The sequence below is a fragment of the Clupea harengus genome, chromosome 3 (genome assembly GCF_900700415.2).
Source record: "Clupea harengus chromosome 3, Ch_v2.0.2, whole genome shotgun sequence".
In the NCBI taxonomy this organism is placed as follows: domain Eukaryota; kingdom Metazoa; phylum Chordata; class Actinopteri; order Clupeiformes; family Clupeidae; genus Clupea; species Clupea harengus.
In genome coordinates this window covers 21,631,247-21,649,892 of record NC_045154.1, presented here as the reverse complement: position 1 = coordinate 21,649,892, position 18,646 = coordinate 21,631,247, and the positions used below count along the sequence as shown (strand labels likewise).

Sequence of the window (18,646 nt, the reverse complement as noted above, 5' to 3'; positions counted from 1 at the left end):
TGAGTGTGATGTGTGTCTGTGTGTGTCTGTGTGTGTTTGTGTGTGTTTGTCTGTGTGTGTGTGTGTGTGTGTGTGCTTCTTCGGTGTCGCTACCCTGCTACATGTACAGTACGGCGGCCCTGTGAGGGGAGGTAGCTGAAGCTCCCAGTAGTGAAGGCATTTCAGCATCGAGGGGAGACAGGCGTGAGAGAAAGTAATGGGGCTGCTGGGGGGGGGGGGGGGGGGCAGGGGGACGCAGGGGGACGCAGGGGGGTCCTCTTTCAGTCTGCTGAATTATTCATAAGCCTAAACCAGGGCCGAGCTGGACTGGTTGTGCTATTTGCATGCATCAGGCATGCTGCTTGTCTGTTTGCTAACATTCGTCCATTCAGACATGCTAACTGGCAGACAGACTCAGCTCACACCTTCCAGACATTCTCATGGCCTCCTATTGTTGCAGTTCCAGCCAGACAGATTGCCCTCCCGCCCGCCCACCCTACCGCCCGCCCGCCCGCCTGGTCGCCCTCCTGCCCGCCAGCTAGCCACTCAGCCAGTCGCTCAGCCCAGGGCCTGGTGGCAGACAGGCAGGCAGGCAGGCAGGCAGGCAGGCAGGCAGGCAGGCAGGCTGTCAAAGGGAGCGTGCGGCTCAGGGGCTGGGGCTGGGTAGGAGGGGAGGAAGAGGGGGGGCTGGGCAAGGGTGAACAAATGCGGGATTCGCGGGGCCTGCCGGCGCTGGTCCTGCTCTGCGCTGCCCTGAGCCGAGCTGCCCTGCTCAGCTTCCTGTGGGCGCCCGAGCTGACCGCCCTCTCTTTCCCCACGCAGAGCCGAGTAGAGCCGAGGAGAGCGGAGGAGGGAGGGGGGAAAAAAGCACGAGTTCGGAGCACGAGCGAGGCCTTCCCCGATTTCACCTTCAAGCGCTGGACTTAGGAGCCTCCCGCCGCAACCATTTAATTTGGGTGAGTTGCACTGTCCCCAAAGTGTGTGTGTGTGTGTGTGTGTGTGTTTGGTTCAGACCTTAGTTATGGCTTTCGTCCGTGATTGATTCGCACTGGTAAATAGTGAAGTTAGATGTTTTTTCCCCAGTATCTTGCAAGCGCATATTGTACGTGTTCGATACTGAGGGTATAAACGTGCGCCATTTTGTGGAGGAAATTGGTCACTATACATGCGAGATTTAGATTGACGAAGTTATCTATAAGGTGCATTAAAGTCTGTTTTTAACAAGCCCATTCTACACTCTTTTTAACAAGTCCATTCTACACTCTCTTTTCACTTGACAACAGGCCATTTGATAGGCCGGGAAGACAAATTGTTGCATATTGGTTTGATTTGTTGGTGAAAATGTCATGTTATAATATCTTTTTTTTCTTCTTTACTATATATTATCCACTCTGACTATATTGTATGCATGTATGTTGCATTTTTGCATTTCTTCATTCGTAACACTGCATTACTTTTTAACATGGATAAGTCTAAAAAAAGGCTGGATAAGGCTAAAACTAAAATCATGTGCATTTGTTGTCCTCAAGCAGTCTGATTTTGCATTTCTTTCACACTTTTTACTCGTACAGAAACGCACTTTACCTTGCACTTTACTTTGTGATGCCAGGATAGCAGACAGAAGAGGTCCAAGATTCTTACACAGCTTACATTCCTCTGCATCCATTGCTACCCATTTTAGATATTTCGAGTATGTCTCCGGTTCGGAGCCATGCTCTATGATTAAGCTGCAGCTACATTACCTCAAAACCTTATTTCAGTGTTCGTCAATGAGAAAAAAGTATAAATCCATGTTTGTAAAAATTCCATAAAAATTTCAATAATGTCACCTGTAATGTGACAGTATTACAAAAGTTTTTAAATGAACATGTGCTATTTAACCGTAACAATTCAATTATTTTTTCGGCGATTTCTTAAAATGTGTGATACCGGGCATTTACACACAGCTTCCTATGCAATCTACGAATTTTCAATGTAAAATATATAATTGATTGCAGAATTTCAAAGTGTAGTACTGGAATGACATCACAAACAATTATAATTTAGTATTCAGGAACCTCATTTTGCATTGTAATTTACTGCCTCTATTGCTGATCCTACAGTAATAATATTGTGATATGATAAAGTGTTAACCATCCTATATTTTCAAATTTGGCTGTTAGCAAACGGGACTAAAATACATTAATCGTTCTTGACAAACTCTTTCATATTGTAATTCCATCATTCGTATTCTGAATGAATAGATCTGGTGATGGAGAGAATCTGGCAAAGGGGCATATTTCACTCGGATGAATCACATTTTAGCGCAAGTGAAAGCCATAAGTGTGTATCAACAAAGTAGGCCACACACAATTGCTTCTGGTTTCTCCCAGCCGAGAGCGCGTGCTAAAGACTGCACTGCACAGAGCCCGGTTTGGCACAGGCTCGTTGGCACAGTGAGCTGGCACATTTTTTATTTTTTTTTGACGTAGATATTCGCCCTTGTGGAGCTTACCTCTGCGATGGTCGAAGCGTTCAGCTGACGGGGCATTTTGAGACCATCCCCCCCCCCCCTCCCACATCAGGGGGGGGCATTGCTGTTCGTAAGGTGTACTGTGCCACCAAGGTGCAGGCAGATGGCCTGATCGAAGGGAGGTTCCTGCCGCTGGGCCCGCGCTCCCCAAGCCTATCACACCCCCCCTCGGAGAGGCGTGCTCGTAATGCTGCATTTCTGCGCAGAGGAGGTGTGGTGTAGAGACACACCCTCACATATGCGCGGGAACACACACACACACACACACACACACACACAGATATGCACTTAATGCACAAGTATACACATACACACACACACACAAACACACACACACACACAGATATGCACTTAATGCGCAAGTATACACATACACACACACAAACACACACACACACACACAGATATGCACTTAATGCACAAGTATACACACACACTTAAAAATGAAATTTGTGCATACACACACATACACAAATACTCACACATATGCACTTTATACATACGCCACATACACACATACACACACACACACACACACACACACACACACACACACACACACACACACACAAATGAATTTACACACACACATACAGACACAGGCAAGCTGACGAACACATCGAAGTGCACAGATATAAGCTTGTTTGCATATATACAGTCACACACTCGTGCACATCAGTAAAAATCAGTGTGACAGAAAGATAATTCACACAAATACACCACAAAGGTGTAGACGGGCATAAATCATGACAGGCTTGGGGACTTATTCCTTTTTGGTTAGGTTATCTCTATTCAGCAAACATACACACAGACACATACACAAACACACACACACACACACAATACAAGGATACACCAACACACACATTCCCAAGTACAGTCGAATGCAGACAGACAGACAGACACACAGACTTGGGCACGCCCACACACACACACACACACACACACACACACACACACACACACACACACACACACACACACACACACACACACACACACAATCTGCAGTGTACGTTACTCTTGCTGAACTACAGAGGCTTGAGCCGCCATTTTGAGTATTCTTCTAGCATTGTTATCCATCGACTTTTTAATACTCTTTATTTTATAAATACATATTTTGTGTAATACTTTTTTTCCTGATATTTTAGTTCTAATAATCAAACTGCTTGCACAATATTCGTTTGTCTGCCCTGTTTATAACTGTGTATTTGTGTATGCATTTGAAAAATGCGAAGAGAGTATTATTATGTGCGTAGAATTTAACTTTGTCATAATTGCATTCTCTACATTTTTAGAACACTTTACGATTAGATTAGATTTTTTATTTGTTCATATATTTCTACATGCTTTCTTCCCATATATATAGTTCTTTGGTAGCCATGACTATTTTGAGATTTAGTGTCTGAAGGTATTAGCATCTCAAGAAGAAGAAAAAACTAAACTAACAAAAACTTTGAAATATACTTTTATATATATATATATATATATATATATATATATATATATATATATATATATATACATATATATATATTTATTTATTTTGTAAATGTTACAACATAGATAATAATAATGTAATGTAAGTTACATATGAAATGGTTTGAGTTAAATATTCTACCGTTTTTTTATCATGGTGTGGAAATGTTTAATTTTAGCTCAAAGATACTGAATACTGATCATTTGTAACACATTTAAATCATTTAGGTAATTTGGTCCGATTATGTGGGCATTGTTTAGAAGAAAAGATAGCCATAGGCTTGGCTGCAAATATGGAGTATTTCAGTTTAATGTGTTTGAAAATAGAGTCAGGTGTTGAATCTGTAATCTCCAGCCAAAAGTTATTTTACCTTAATTATTGCAGAAATATCCCAAACGTTAATTTTAAAATTTAGTCTCTACCGGGATGGATGAATGAAGTGCAAATAACCTTTGATTTTTTTTCCTTTTTTCCCCTTTGTATCGGTATATTTAATTTAGCAATTTATACATATACATTTTTCTTGCAAACTGGCATAAGTGAGCATGTGTGTGTGTGTGTGTGTAGGTCTGTGGCTCGGTCAGATAGACAGAGTTAAATGTCTATGGAGATAGACTATTGTTCAGCTTTGCTCTCCCTTAAAGGAAATTCGCATTCTAAAATAATTAGATTTTATTTAATTTGATGCATAGATGCTTTAAGTTTTGGGGGCATTTCTCTGACGATTATTTTTGAATATTAGTTTAATATTAGTTTCAATGCAGGGAAATGTATTACCAGGAAAGCAATGTTTACTTTAAGGAAGGGCATTGTGTATTTTTTCGATTAATTACTTTTTCACTTAAATCCCTGTGTGTGTGTGTGTGTGTGTGTGTGTGTGTGTGTGCGTGCGTGCGTGCGTGCGTGCGTGCGTGCGTGCGTGCGTGCGTGCGTGCGTGTGTGTGTGTGTGTGCATGCAACAGTGTGCTCGCATAGTGCGTTTGTGTGTGTGTGTGTGTGTGTGTGTGTGTGTGTGTGTGTGTGTGTGTGTGTGTGTGTGATACACCTACATCTTACAAATGTACTCTCACCTTACTGTTACTCTGATCATAATGAGAATTTCAGTCATTTCAGTCTTGAAATAGAATACATCAAAATAAAGGAATTAAAATGCAATACTGTCACACTAGATATCAGATGAATGCTTTCATTTTGTGCAAAATATTGGACATATTTATGTTATACAGTGCCTAAATTAAAATAATACGTCACTTTCTGCAGTAATCTGAAAAAGAAGTTAGCATATTTTTTTTTTATAATAGTAGGAAATTAAAAAGAGGTTTAAAGTATAGTAAACAATGTAATACATTATTGTACATTTACTGTATGCATTTCTTCCAAAACCTTTTCATATCGGTTTTGACACAACACGGACTGCCATATGACACAGTGGATCTGCTAAATCAGTGACATTCCCATGGATCTTGAACTCCACTGTTCACTGATCTCTCCTGGGCTTCCTGCATTCACGTCTATGTTAGTACTATGTTACTGTGCGTAATGTCATCATATCATAGTGTGTGGCTGTAATTACTTTAATTCCACTGTACTCAGGTAGTTGAGATCATTCCAGGGATGTAGGATGTGACCAATCCAATCCAATCTAATTCGTTGGGGCCTTTTCTAAGCACCAAATTGTGCTGTAGCCAGAACTTCTGTTTAACGCTGGTGTAAGTCATCTCGTCGGAGAATATCCAAGGTTAAAATGTTGACAAAATTGGACAAATCAGTCCAATCTTATTGGGTTTATTCTTGAGCTAAGAATTTAATACATTTTTTCATGTGTGTGCATAAGTGTGTGTGAGAAAGAGAGAAAGAGAGAGAGAGAGAGAGAGAGAGAGAGAGAGTCATCCGCATACGTTATATATTAGTATACATTCATATAGAATTCACATAATGCTTATTAATCAAGGTTAAAAAAGTTAAATAATTCACAAATGCCTCATGCATGTTTGTTCATTGACTCCAGGGTGGTCACTGTATGTCATTCTGTCAGCTGTTGGATGTTTTCAGAAGTATAACATATATAAAGCATTTATAAATGTTCAGATATTCTATAAGAATACTCTGTCAGCAGTGTTATGAATGTGTTATAAAGCTGGCATGAATTGCTACATGAAGTAGTATGCATGTTACCAGCTAGGCAAGTGTATTTGATTACAGACATAAGTGTATGTGTTTGAATCAGTGTATGTTTGTTTTGGCTTGTGTGCATCATCTGTTGTATTTAGGTGTTATGTAGTGCTATTTATATATAAATACATAGGACACTATTTGATGACCCTGAGAAGTGCAATTTTTTATTTCACAGAATGATGGTGGACCTCAGTATTTCAGCATTCCATTGAGAAACCCAGGTGCTGTGCTGTAATGTCAGAGGACAGAGAGGACACGATAGCAAAGATGACGTCTCCACATTCGCAATCAGGTGATTAAGTTTGTGTTTGTTGTGAAAATCATTAAGTGTCTTCAGTCGAATGTCCTACTGGCGCCTGCACTCTGCCCATTGTCTGAGCTCCTCTGAGTCCCCCCGGAGCCTCAAAGCTATCTGGGAGTGGATGTGGCATATTTTACCAGGGTAGTGTGGGCCGTGTGGGTAGTGTGGGCAGTGTGGGCAGTGACTCCCAAAAATAAATAAACCAATTCATAAATAAACAGGTTGCATGACATGGCAACCCTCAAAAGGAATCTATTAAGATTTATTTGGCACAATCAATGTAAGGAAGGCATCAGTGTCAAATTTGTAGTCATGTTAATGGCTGTAATATAACAGTGATTGTTGCCTTATCATTGTTATCATTTTTGCTTTTACGTAAGAAAGATGGCTCTGCAGAATATGGAAAAGTGTAATTTCTTAAATACATACAAAGTCAAACCAGCATTCCTTTTCTTAAGAAAAATAAATACATTTAGCATAAATATGACACATGGTCCATGGTTTATAATTTTAAGTGAGTTGAAGTAAGGTGAAACCACCATCCATCGTGAGTGGTCCCCATGGTTACCAGTTGCCAGTGAAGTCCAGACATGTTGAAACATCAGGGAACCCCCACTCTTTGTGCATTCATGGATGCAGGCAGTATGTGGCTCATCATCGTGGCAAATCAGGAGAGCTGTTTTCATTTGGCCAGAGCAGTGGCAAAGGCCCAACAGTCCCAGTCCAGCAGTCTCCCCCCTCTCTGACATAAATTCACAATTGTGCCTTATCGCTCGATTTTCTCCTTCTCTCTCTCTCTCTCTCTCTCTCTCTCTCTCTCTTTCTCACACACACGCACACGCACACGCACACACACACACACACACACACACACACATACACAGTCAGAATAAAGTTCAATTTAACAAAACATAGTTGCTGGGTAGCCAATACTGCATGTCACAAAAAAACTAAGAGAAATTATGAAGACTGTCATAAATAAAAAAACTGTCAAAGTGCCATAGTTTCCCTCGTTCTCAAAGTAATAATTTTCTCTTTGTCAGGAAGGAGAGATGTTCTTGAAGTAGGTCATCGGATAACTTTCCATTAGGCGGGCATTTGGGAATAGGGTAATCCTTTTTATCCTCAACTGAAGGTTGCAACGTGGACAACTTTTATGTCTCTCTTGGTGTGTGTTCTACCAAGTGAAAGTTATTCAATCTCAGGTCCAAATAGCCTCTCAGGCATCAGTTGTGCAGATGGGTGGGAATTGGAAGTTGAAGAGGGGAGTGGCGCTGTAAGGGGCTCACGTCTTCATCCACTCCCAGATTTGATTTCTCTTCCCCTTATGGAAAGAGACAACTTTCTGGATCTTAGCACGGCTCTGCAAGTACTATAGTAGGTGGGTAGAGAGATCTCTCTTTCTCTCTCTCTCTCTCCCTTTCTGTCCCTCTCTCTCTCACCCTTTCTGTCCCTCTCTTCCTCTCTCTCTCTCTCTACCTTTCTGTCCCTCTCTTCCTCTCTCTCCCTTTCTGTCCATCTCTTCCTCTCTCTCCCTCTCCCCTTCTGTCTCTCTCTTTCCCTCTCTCTCTACCTCTCTCTCTCCCTTTCTGTCCCTCTCTTACTCTCTCTCTCTCCCTCTCTCTCTCTCTCTCTCTCCCTCCCTCTCTCTCTCTCTCTCTCTCTCTCTCCTGCCCCCATCCCTCAGTGAAATGAGTGTTTGGCTCAGGGCAGAGCTGGAGCAGTGGTGAATACGCAGGGCTCTCCCACACATGGAAGCCATCAGCTCCGAGCTGCTGACCACTGAGAATTGTGGGCCCTTTCATTTTGCGCACATTTATCGGGATATCAGCTGGGATGCCATTTATCCATGAGCAGCGGCTCAGATCCAGCGGAGCGCTGCGCTTGCTAATAGTGACATAATATTGGATCACAGACCCTTCTGCTGAATGATGTAGTTGCCTAGTTACTCCATAGTTCACCAACAGCACTGTCTCCCTATCCCTAAGATTAACTTGGATAATCTTTAATGGATTGCATGGGACAGGTGCCAGATCTTGTGTTGGAGAACTTTTTCACATATGGGGAAAGTGAGAGGAAGATGGTGGTGTCTTGTCATTTTCCTGGTAAAATTCACTTGTGAAAAATTTGTTCCAAATTGTGAAGATGGCATTGTCCAAGTGATGAGAATCAAGTGACACATGCTTAAGACTGCTTAGGATCTTACATTCATTAGAGTTTGCAACATAGCCCATCAAAGCCTTGGATTAGATACCTGTCTGGCGAGACAGTACAATCAATTGCTAGGACTTACAGCTGTGTCGTCAACCCTTTCCATAATAATATTTATGGTCACACAGTAAAACCTAAGACTCCAGGTTAAAAAGTCTGTTGAGAAGTGAAAGTTTTTTCAAATGACTTGTTCTTCAGAGGCACTCACTGAACACACCAGCACTCTCCAAATTGGCTTTGAAGTCTCTCTGCCGATCTCAAGGAGATGGGTCCCCCCTTATGAGCCGTGGTTCTGCTTAAGGTTCCTTCCTTATTAACAGGGAGTTTGTCCTTGCCCCTGTCGCCATTGTGCTTACTCTAAGGGGGTGCAGACACTGGGCTCTGTAAAGCGCCTTGAGACAATTTTATTGTTTTGGCGCTATGTAAATAAAATTGAAATGAATTGAATTAAATTGAATTAACCCAAGTTTTTGAGTCAGGTTATTGGTAGCTACTCAAGCCCACAGTGGAAGATGGAGTTTTGAAGGAAAAGACAGGATGAAAATGTGTCCTTAAATAGCTTTGAAAATGTGCATGGAATGGACAAGAATTGGTCTTTGGAGCCCACCTGCTTTGAGTCTCATGGTTTGGTAAGCACTTCCGTAAGAGTTTGCAGCTTCATTAAGCATTAGGTATGGTCAGGTTCATAAACCCAAGCCTGTATGCAGACAGCCCGTGAGGAAGGGTGGTGGTGGTGGTGGTGGTGGTGGTGGTGGGGGTCAGGGCAGTGTTCCCGGTCTGGTGGGTCAGAAGGTCAAGACAAGAGGGAATACTGCATCTTTCTAATGTGACAGGATGTCATTAATGTGCAGTTAGCAGCTTAGCAGCCTGTGCGGAAATGACTCACATTTTGGTTTGCCTCATTTCCGTGTTCATTAGGTCAAGGAGTAGTTGGCTTTGACAGAGGCGTCAATAGGGGGGGTGGGGGAGTCCGGAGGGGGATTTTGAAAATGGTGGTCACAGTTTAAAAAAAGGTATAGTGTAGTTGGGCCGGCTCTTTTTCAACATATTATTTTTATACCTAAAGGACTTGATCTAAGTAATTAATGACAAATTTTGGGAAACATGTCCTAGAGGATCATTTCATTATAAAAGAGGTGTTGGCAGCTTGGTGACAGAACAGCAAAAATATAAGCACAGATATAGATCGGTAAGTGCTGCATTAACTCAGTAGCTTATTTGTTTGTGCCATTGTAGTGCTGCCAAGCTCGCCTCACAGATAATAATAACGAAACCCCAAATACATTTTAGTGCCATGGAAACTGCTTCCTAAGTCAGGAGCCACTCGGTGTGCAAATACACTGGCACCTGGCCAGCGTCTGATACGGTAATGTAAATGTCAAAAACTATATATAAAATCCCCTGCGCTGCAAGGCCAGCCTCAGGGCTGCAATTAGTGTCCTTGTGCAGAATTAACACCCTTCAGAACAAGTGTTAAATGGGGAATGGTAATTGGTGACCTCATCGAGTTGCAAAGGCAAGTCCTTCACATCTCCTAATGCAGCAATTGTGGACAAATCCAATCAGATCGACTAATGATGATTAACTGTCCGTGCACCCTTCACTTGCTTTAACTCTCCCAACCACATATGTAACACGTATGACCACACACACACACACACGCACACGCACACGCACACGCACACGCACAAGCACACTCACACACACACACACACGCACACCCACACACACTCTCTCTCTCACACACACACACACACACACACACACACACACACACACACACACACACACACACACACACACACACACACACACACATTCTCTCTCTCTCACACACACATATTGAGTTGTGTTGGTGTCAGGTGCTGAGTGTGCAGTGGTAAGGCATGGCATGTATTCAGGAGCTCTAAGAGGGCGTGGTGCCTTACATGCTCCTCTAATGAGTTTCCCTGTGAGGCAGAGCGAGACGGCAGAGCAAGGTGATCAGTAGACAGGGTGCAGTGAAGCCATCCAGCTCTCTCTCTTTCACTCTCTCTGTCTCTCTGTCTCTCTGTCTCTCTCTCTCTCTCTCTCTCTCTGTCTTGTTCCTCTCTGTCTCCTTCCTCTCTCTCTGTTTCTCTCCAGACGGGATTATGATGATGTTTATGATGTTTCCCCTCAGAGTAAATGGGCTGTTGCAGTAAGTAGATGCGTGATGGATGTTTTTATTTTCCTCCTGTCTGTGCAAAATAATTGATTTAGCCTTGGATAGTTGAGGCTATTAACTATTATGGGATGTTATGTTATGGTTGTGGTATGAAGATTGTGTTGTCAAACAATTAAAACTGCTAACAGAAGTAATGGCCTAATGCTAAATGTGTGATAAGTGATCAATATATATTTCTTTGCATTCCGTGCATCGGTTTTTTGGTTCTCCAAGAACATTGCAGTAATGTCATTTTTGTAGGAGTTTAAGCGGTTGTACTTTTGGACAAAAAAAACATAAAATATTTTATATATAAAAATAAACTAGATGCTGTACTAATAATAATATAATAATAATAATAATAATAATAATAATAATATCAAATGCAAGGGAATGCTACTAAAGTGTCCGTCAACACAATGGTAATTTGGTGATAGGGACAAAACCATGGGCCAAGGGTAAAAAATTATACGTTTTATAATATATACAAATTATTAGATTTAACAGCACAGCCATGAGTGCGATTTTATGTTTCACTTCTACAAAATATATTTGTCAAGTAATAGTTATTTTAGACCATTAATTGTGTGTTTTGTGATATAATAGGGTCTGTAATAACATAATTTCTTTGCAATCAGTGTTTACCTAACTAGCTTATTTTTTGCAGATACATATTTATTTGTTTGTTCTTATTGTTGAGTAATGAACAGTGCTGTCAATTGACAATTTGCTGTGATTAATCGCGATTAATCTTTTTTTCCCTTAAAACTGAAACTTGTAATAATTGATATTTAAATATAAAATCACAGAATTTAGGTAGAATCAACACAATGGAAGCATATTTAAATTCAAATACTATTGTTTAATGCATTTTTAGAGAACACAGATTCTCACTTATTAACTACAGATTTCCAACAAAACCATCAAGGTCATCAAAATTGACTGTCAGCGTGGAAGGCGTATTTGTTTTATGTTTAGCACATAAAGTGTGAAAAAAGAGTGGGACTTTTATTTTGAAACGGGGGTTGAGATGAAGCTGCGGAGGAGCAGAGTAGACAAAAGACGGACTTTTGTGGAGGGAGGGGGATACTTTGGAGGAAGCTAGCAACTAGGGCACCAGTTTGAAGGTTAGAACGTGGTGTGAAGCCCACTAAGTACATTTTTAAGTTGAAGTGCTCAGTAAACTTGCAAGCTTGTGAATTCAACTAAGCAGGCAGAAATAATAACAAAACCCAGGCAGCTTAATTTATTGCGTTAATCTTAATATGTTTAATATGTTGTTAATTATATGTTAATTTTGACAGTGCTAGTATGTAATGGAGTAATATCACAGAGGGTATGCACGTTGCTTAGTTGTTTGCTCTCTAGGTACGGTTTCCAGTAACTTTTAAACCTCACAATCTGAGGCAATCTGACCTACCTTTTCCTATTTTGACCACCATTTAAGAACCATCGCACACCCTTTTCTTGCACTGTCTCTGATGTGTCGGCTAACTAACTTAGTATCGTATGTAGGCATACAATGGCCACTCTTCCTGTCATTAGCCCACAAGCGCAGCGGAGGGAATCAGATGGGAAGACGGCCCACTTCTTCAGGTGGTGGAATATCAGGGTCAAAGTTGGACAACCAGTATCCCAAAGGCAATAGGGTATGGCAGTACTCGTGGGAAGTCTATTGTCCATTGAAATTACTTGGCTAGTGTAATACGTTAAAATTTATAAAAAGCCTATCCTGCTAGCTTCCGATAGGCTCTCGGCATCCATTTTGTGTATGTGGGACCTGTCAGGTAGCTGGATGAGAGGGAGGTAGGTTGTGCAGACTTTGAGACAGAGGAGTGTTGGGCTTTAAGGAAAATGAGCAATGGTGGTAGATTGAGAGTGCACTGAGTAATAAAAGGTGATCAAACTACAGGATCTGGTCTTTGTTATTGAGAGCCTTAATTGTTGCTGACTGACTGCATATGAAAAAAAAAGCGGCTTTGCAGTGCCCTGGACCATTCCCAGATGCTCGTCTCAAAGAGCTCACCTTGGTTGGGAGCCACAAACTGTTCTTTTCCACTGGCGCAAAATGTGCTGGCAGGGCCCAGAGCTGGACAGACCTGAACACCACATCCACCCCCAACCCCATCCCCCCCACCCACCGACCGACAGCCCCCCGTGCCTCTGCGCACCGTGCACGCACTGCCCCTGGCTCCCCCAGCAGTCTGGCCGGTAACCTAACCTGCTTGCCGTGCAGAAGAGCCCCCGAGTCTCTCTGCCCAGCCCCTTTATCCTCACCAGCTGCAAGCCCCACACCAAACATTCGATTACCCAGGCATATGGCTTATAGATCCCAAAAAAAGAGCAGAGAGCAGGGGGTCCGGGGCGCGCTGCTGCTAGGCCTTAGCAACAGGGGGTGCTTGGACACCCAGCAGACCTGCTGTCTTCAGAGAGATTAGCTTGTGGAACGCTACCTAGCATTCTGTGGCGCCCTGTAACAGTGCCAAGGGTTAATCCAGAAACATGGAGATTTTTCAAGGCTGGACTAAAGAGGAAACTGCACCTCTTCCAAAAGGGCTAGTGTGTAAGATAGACCATGAGATAGTAGTTAGTTTTTGTCATGATAGGTCCTCATAATATACAAATACTAGCCTGAATATACCCGTTTGCTAGTTTCAGTGACGCGTTACCGATAATTATGGTGTTAGTATGACTGTGAAAATGCTCGAGCTTCACCTCTTCATTAGCCAGAGGTAATGGGTAATACCTACTTCAGTGAAAAAAGAACTTTGCTGAAACAAGTCTCACAACCCTGAAGGAAACATGTACGATGGGATTTTTGTTCGGCACTACTTTCTAGGCTTCTTCAGACTCCGTTTTCTGTGGTCTGGCTCTCAGCCTCGCGCCTCGCTCCTCTCCCTGATGCCTCTGCTCTCCAGCAAGGCACAGAAACGCCATCCATATTGTGTTTGCGGAATGAATTATGAATGATATTGCATAAGAGTGCCCATTACATAGTTATTTCCATGTCATCCACCATGAGACCAAAGCAAGCAAAACATTTTCCAGCGCGGACCTTTTGGAAGTGATATTTTTGAGTTGGCCTCCCGTGGGCTCGCGTTTGCTTATGGTTCTCCAGAGCAGATGGCATCGCAGCGTGGTCACTTCGCTCTCTCACACGCTGAGGCGTGCTGGCATCGAAATACGTTTGTGCCCTCACATCAAAGTAGACATTTTAAAGTAAAATGTGTCCGGTCACAATTCCTTGTGTTTGCGTTTGATGCGCCAGGCTCACATTCAGATTTGAGACTCTTTTTCCTTCATGACACATTTTACATTGGGAGCTTCAGGCCTTGGACTCTGTAAAGCTCCTAGAGAATTTTGTATTGTTTTGGCGCTATATAAATAAATAAATATATATATATATATATATATATATATAGAATGCTTGCTGATGTGGTTTTCCCCCCACAGTGGCAAATGAGGATGAGGTCTGTAGCTGTAGCTGTAGCCGCTAATGCGTTACTCAAGGTTGCAGATCCCTTCGCTCCTCCAGCTGAGTTTTTCAGTGAGAAGATAGCTATGCGTACAGCCCAGCTCCTCCTATAAATAGCCCCAGCTGCTGTTCTGTCTCCCTGGTGTGAGGGCCATCGGATGGCACATGGTGGGGGGGGGGGGGGGGGGGTTGGGTACGGTCAAAGTGCGGGGCAGCAGAACGTGTCAGAACTGAGGACTTGTCTCAATCAGCCAGGGCCTTCCATGTCAACGCGGAGCCATGCGGTTCCCCCGTCGTGTCATTGTGTGTTGGCCTTACCATGAGTCCGCCCACCTGCCTTCCAGCCAGGCCACTTAGGCCCCTCAGCTCCAAGTCCACATTGTTGCCCTCATACAGCGCCTGAATTTTACATAGTAGGCACTGAAGCTGACGGAACCCCTCCAAACAGGATGCAGCTGCGATACGGTAGTCATACATCACGCTGAATTGGCACCTGTTTGACAGATACGACCAACCCATCATTCCCGCATTCAAGTTCCGCTGCATTCTGTGCTCCAAGTCTTTGTGCTGCTGACAAGGGGAAATTGTGGTGCTTGCCGCCAAGCTTCGGCCAGGTGCATGAGTTTGGCTCAGCTCTGGCTATTGAAAAACTGAAAATGTAGCCACTGATGGAGAACAATGTACTTTAACTTTAACGGTCAGTTAAGTGATCTAAAGGGGGTTTTACTTTGTAAGTAATACACTAATGTTCAATGGGATCTTTCATAAGCTGAAAAGGGTAAAAGTTGAGTACGGAAGAATCTAGATAAGGTTTGGAATACACTTGGATGGGAAAATGGGCTTGTTCTCAGGGCCTGGTTGTAGTCCACTTGTGCCCTTGGCCTCTTGTCAAAGTCAGTCAAAAACAAACCGTATCCCAAAGCCCATGTTTTTCCCATTTCACAATATGGAATTATGTGGTTACAGACTCAGCAATAGGTCAAGCAATAAGATTCATATTTTCAGGACTTGGCTCTCAGGCTGAAGTATTTATATAATGGTTAAATATTCTTTATATGTCTGATATATGTATATAATCAGTTCTGCTGTTGCCGACATCCATACAATCAGTTCAGATCACAAACGTTTGTATGTATTTATGCATATATGTATGTATGTACAGTATCGGTGTGTGTTTATTTAACAGCAATATGTTTTTTTCTGTTTTCAAAGTGTGTTTATATAGCCTAGTGCTCCATGCTGCAGATTAGCCTTCTTTATCAAGTAACCGTATAATTTGAGCAGAGATGATAATATCGCTACATGTTGAAGAGTGATTTTGCATGTGAGCGCTGGACATCTTTATATTTTAGGATTTGCTCGCTACTCACGCCACCTCCCCCATCCTCCAGCCTTATCTGGCTGAAATAATCCCTTTATCAGAGGCAGTTCTGTCCATCTGTGCTCCGGAGAGACTTGCAGCCAGAGTGCTATTGATCTTGACATATTTACTTTAGCATGAACTGCCGGCGGCCATCAAGCCAGCAAGTGTCAATTAAAGGGCCCGAGATTGGCCATCCTGGACTGGTCTTGAAGCATGGTTGAGTAGGCATTCATCCCCAGTGCTCAGTTCCACTCAAAGACCCAATGGTTTTTGAGCAGTAGCACATACTTAGCAGTAACAGCAAGAGAGCGTACAGATTGTCAATACAAAAGATTGTGGTAGCAGGTGGGTGTGCATGTACGTGTTTGTGAATGTGTTTGTCTTTTTATGTGTATTTTTCCATGTGTGTGTGTGTGTGTGAGTGTGTCTGTGTGTGTGTGTGTGTGACAGAGAGAGAGAGAGAGATGGAAAGCAGCTGGTGGAGAACTCAGTCATATCTGCTCACCTCAGTGGGTTTTTTACAGTACAGTGTCCACTCTGCTGCAGCCAGCACTGGAGTCATTTTTCTTCTCTAAAGATGGTGCTGATTGAATATCACCTGCCTAGTTTGAAGCTAGCTTCCCCGTTTAGTCTGTTGAATGCACACCCTGGTTCAGATATGTGTTTTCATATGGATAGTTCAGTATGATCAAATTTGGCAGTGTGTGCATTGTGGTTTGTGTGTGAATTTGATAGTGTGTTTACATGTGTGTTTAAAATGCAAGCACATATAGTGTGTCTATTTAGTTCAAATGTGAGTATATGTTTGAGTATGTCTACACACAGCTGTGTGTGTGTGTGTGTGTGTGTGTGTGTGTGTGTGTCTGCAGACATGTGGGTGTGAGGGAGTGGAATCTCATTGGTGTTCCCTCCACAGCACACTACTGTAATCCCCCATGAAGGCCCCTTATCAGCCCCAGAGGTCGTTGAAGGGTCAGACCGTCTGACTTTGACCAGAATACCCCCTTCGCTCGCCCCAGTATCCCCTCACACGTGTAACAGGACCTGCTCACCCCCTTAGGCTCCGGTATAAATAGCCGCCCATGCCTGCTAACCTGGGGGCCAAAGGAGGCATGCTTCTCTATTTAAGCACGGCCGCAGTGCGTCTGCCTGGATTCCTCCCGTCTGCACTCCCCTCTGGCCTTGGGGGGGCTGCCAGCCGGCACTGATGACACGTCCAGGGGGCACAGGGAAGGGTGCCACCGCAGCTCGGTGGGGGCCAGTCGCACCTCCGGGGGGGTCCTTTTAGCCGTGCGAGTGTGGAGCTAATAGACATGCCGTTGTTGGCCTGGCTATTGGAACAGCATTCTTTGCTGGGAGTCACACAGCAAGCCATATACTATATCTAAACGTCAACCCATTCACCCCTGTGAACGAGTTTACTGACCAAGAGATTTGTGCCATCCAAACATGAACTGACCCATTTCTGGAGGCATTGTACCACTTTGTTATGTAACACGTTCTTGTGCATCACGCATTATCCACTGTTACAAACAGCCATGCTGTGTTTTTGTTCATCATTATAGCATTATAGCATTTAAAGGCAGGAAAATACTTGCTTTTGCTGCTTTTATATGCTGCTTTTATATATTATTACTCAAATTTCCAACGTTTTTAATTTCTCTACTTGCTTGAATAAATTGGAGATGAGGCGGTGAGAAATGTTTACAGCAGGCTAAGCTTTCCCAAAGCTGCATTGTCTGCTGTAAGTGGGCTGGACTCCAGACCGCTATCCAAGGCAACCATTGGATGCGGGGATACTGCCCTGCACCGCTACTGGTTGAGCCAGACAGCAAGAGATATCAGTTGCAGATGCTTCATTTAGGAAAGAATAAGTGCTTGCCCAATCAGGGACCAGGTGTCAGCTGAGCACCAAGAGAAGAGGGCTGTCCGATTGTGTAAGCTTCTGCGGGCTAGCTGGTGTTGAGCTTGGCATTTATACAGTAACAAGTATTGACAAGAAGTCACATTTTAGATAAAGCATCCCTCGCCTGAATGTCACATTGTGTGGAAAGTGTGGAAAGCTTGTAGTGTTGTGAGAGCTGGTGAAAGAGAGAGACATGATCAGAGAGCAGTGTGATTCACAGAGATAAACTGACACCGTTTTTTCTTACTCTCCCACCAGACCATATCAGGTCCTGTTAATGGGCAGGCACAAAACACTGTGGTCATCATGTGACACTATAACCTGTCATGGGCCTCACTAATGACTGCCTCATCAGAACAGGAAAGATTTCATTAAGATTCATCTGAACGCCAGACAGCCATTCCAAGAGTATCTGAGTGCAATCTTATTTTGCACCAAACATCCAACAGTGCATGATGTTTGTTCATCCGTGTCTATGTGTGTTTATGTGCTTTCTGTGATCTACATTAAGTTCTGCTTTCCCTCTAAACCCACCTGTGCGTTGTGTGACTGACCCAACTCTCCTTGTGTGCCTCTCTAGATCCCCGAGCAAAGCGAGGACTGCTATGAGCAGAAGAGAGGGTCTGAGCGGTGGAGGGAGGGCAGCCGAGAGGAGAGGAGGGGAGAGGAGTGATCTGCGAGCGTTCACTCTCCCCCGGCATGCAGGAGAGCAGAACAGGTGAGAGTCATTAGCAAAGGCAGTAATGCTCAGTGCGCATGGGGCACCAAGATGTAATCTATGCCTAATGTGGCGCGCAGGAAGCATGATTTGGGTATTAATGCGTCCTCCATTAACTGCTTCCTTACAACATTATAACAGGGAGGGGAGCCTGTTAATTTGAAGTGGAAGGGAGGGGAATATGATTGCACATTTTTCCATTTAATGAATGGGCAGGACTCTTCATAATGTGAGTCCAAAGTGGGCAAGAAGGAAACAAATAATTAACAGGGGTCATTTTTTATTCTTCCTCTAGAATTTTTATGGTCTTTGCATACGGAATGTTTACTCATATTTGGATT

General features: G+C 43.2%; 1 protein-coding gene across 1 annotated transcript in view; it reads left to right on the top strand.

The window, feature by feature from the left end:
• The first annotated feature begins 627 nt into the window (after positions 1-627).
• The window catches only part of pparab (peroxisome proliferator-activated receptor alpha b), a 52,392-nt gene continuing 34,373 nt past the window's right edge, over positions 628-18,646 (top strand). Inside the window, exons 1-3 of the mRNA XM_012842487.3 lie at positions 628-935; positions 6,322-6,438; positions 18,168-18,305. The gene's annotated coding sequence lies outside the window, so the exon portion shown is untranslated. The remainder of the gene's footprint in view (positions 936-6,321; positions 6,439-18,167; positions 18,306-18,646) is intronic.